This window comes from Etheostoma spectabile, chromosome 20, assembly GCF_008692095.1.
Source record: "Etheostoma spectabile isolate EspeVRDwgs_2016 chromosome 20, UIUC_Espe_1.0, whole genome shotgun sequence".
Lineage (NCBI taxonomy): Eukaryota > Metazoa > Chordata > Actinopteri > Perciformes > Percidae > Etheostoma > Etheostoma spectabile.
Genome location: NC_045752.1, coordinates 16639487 through 16641983, shown reverse-complemented (window position 1 = coordinate 16641983; position 2497 = coordinate 16639487). Strand labels below are relative to the sequence as shown.

General features: G+C 39.0%; 1 protein-coding gene across 2 annotated transcripts in view; it reads left to right on the top strand.

Annotated features, from left to right (window-relative positions):
* alk (ALK receptor tyrosine kinase) overlaps positions 1-2497 on the top strand; it is a 397773-nt gene that overhangs the window by 302022 nt on the left and 93254 nt on the right. The gene's annotated exons all lie outside the window — the stretch shown is intronic.

Below are 2497 nucleotides of genomic sequence, written 5' to 3'. Positions count from 1 at the left end.
GTGTGTGTGTGTGTGTGTGTACTTTTTAATTGTGGAGGCCAATTTGGAAATTTGATCATAAATAGATAATTTGTTTTGATTATCTCAGTCATTCCTAAATTTGTAAATTCCTTTATTCTTTTTGATTAAGGACAAGGACTGACAATCCATAGTTCATTCATCAGTAACCCGCATACTCACATGTCTGTTTTTTTTCACTCGCTGTCATCCACGGTCAACTATTGTACCTTAGGCTCTGTATTTGTTCCATTTTTATCTCTATCACTTGTCACAATTACCCCCTGCCACCCAAATCACATCCCTTTCTGAAACACTATTCCCTGTGATCTATCCACAAATTATCTTTATCTGATTTGATCTATTTAAATCCTTCATAAGATGTGCCAAGGCTCATTAACAGGAAAAAAGGAGAGAGAGACAGAGAGAGAGAGAGGCAGGAGAAACATCACAGAGATTCCTGACATATAAGGAATACCAAGTCCTTGTGGATCTCCTTTACCATCCTACCACAGCATCATTATGCATAAACTCATCCTCCAATCTTTAATATTCGCAGTCTCCTAGTTAATCTTAGTCCGTCAAAATTCTGCACTATACAGTTTGCCTGCAACTACAGAGAAATGCTGCTTGCATCAAAGGCTGATGCATGCAGAAATTTAATGTAGCAATCCGCAGTTGTCTTCTGTTTTTCTTAGAGCACCATCAAACCCTACACACTGAGACCTGCGCGATACTGTCTTTCTTTGTAGCTATTACTGCTCACGCTATCCACCCTGTCCTTCCATACACCACATCACTTCCTGTGAACCTGGATATTTTTCTCAAGACAGACCAACAGTCTGTCAGCAACAGTTTGTCCGTAATCATTTCAGTGTTACAACACACATTTGACAGTATAATAATACTTTATTGTCTATCTTTATGAACTCTAACCCTTTAAACATGGTGACCAAAATTGTTCATGACTCGGCATAAGACATATGCCAGTGTTATCACACTTTATGTAGTGGAGTCTGCCGTGACATGTTTATATAGGCTGTGTCTACTTGTCAAGCTGAAGAGTGTTGATATTCCATCGAAGTGACATCATGGACTGAATGACACTCAGTAATGTTCATGTCAGTTTTCATAAAATAGAAATGACAGAGTTATGTCGGCCTTATTCACACCTCATTAAATGAAGTGTTACAGGTTGAATCCATTTGAAAGCGGCAGAACTAGACGCGATGGCATACCGTTATGAATGATAGCTCGGGTAGCAAAAGGCACTAAGTGACACATGCCAATGGGTCATCAAGTGACATCACAGACTTCATTATTCATGTCATTAGCAGCTCTCATATGAGGTGACTTTGAATCTCTGTGCTTTGCTTTAAGGACGTCTTAGTGATACTAACTTGTTTTGCAACAAGAAGAATGACTAATAATATCACAAGACGCAGAAGAGCATGACATTTACTATACGCAACCAGTCCAGAAAAGCGACACATCACAGGAAAAACATAGCTTAATTTGTGTTGTTTTTCTTTGTATTAAAATAAAAATGAAATAGTGTTAGTTTCATGTTATTGGGTCTTTGAAACCAACCCGTTAAAAGCCTTTTGTATGATAAACAGAACCTTTAAACACTACTCTCATTGATAAAGGAAGCATTTTTCTTGTTTTTCTTCCTGAGAAATACCGGCTTTATGATCTCTGCTTGGGCCAGTTTCAGTTCCATTATCTGGATGATGCCATTTACCAAAAAGCACACTGTTATCAGGGTACTTACTGTAGAGATCCTTACAGGTAATGGGTGCTCACAGACCGTAGCTTGGAATAAAAGAAACAGAAAATTGTGATGAAACTCAAATTCGCCTCAGTGTTTTCTCGTTTAACTGAAATGAATTTTAAAACATTCGGCAGGACCTAATTTCTAAATTTTGTAATCGATATGTCAGCAATATTAATCTAGATATCCAAGGTATTCCTTATTTTAATCCATAAAAATGTGATCTAGAGAATAGGGCATCACAATTAATCCAATTTTAACCACGATTTTCCCTTCCCACGATCAAATTTGCGTGGTCGAGCGATATTTTAAATGCGTCATTTCATAGAACGCTCTGGGTCTTTTTTTTTTGCAAAGCCCATCTACCGCTCCATAAACCACTGTCTGATCATGAGCCATTTAGAGTTGTTCCCTGCACCGCCCAACTTAGTTTCTAGATGTAGACAGTCACGGAGGATAGAGTAAGGTGAGGAAAATTCCACAACAGGTAGCAGTCATATGTTGGTCACAAGGTTTACCAGTTTATCAGTAAATGCAACAATTTTTCCCGTCTGTGTTGTTTTTCAGACAACAGCAGTGACCAGTGCTAGTTAGGGTGCGACTAACATTTTTCTCTAGGTCGCACCCTCAGCCCCGCCCCCATTAACTCACACACGACTCCCCGGCAACATGGAGAGACACAGCGACCACCGGTCCACACTTCTGACGTTTGTCCATAGTTTTAAT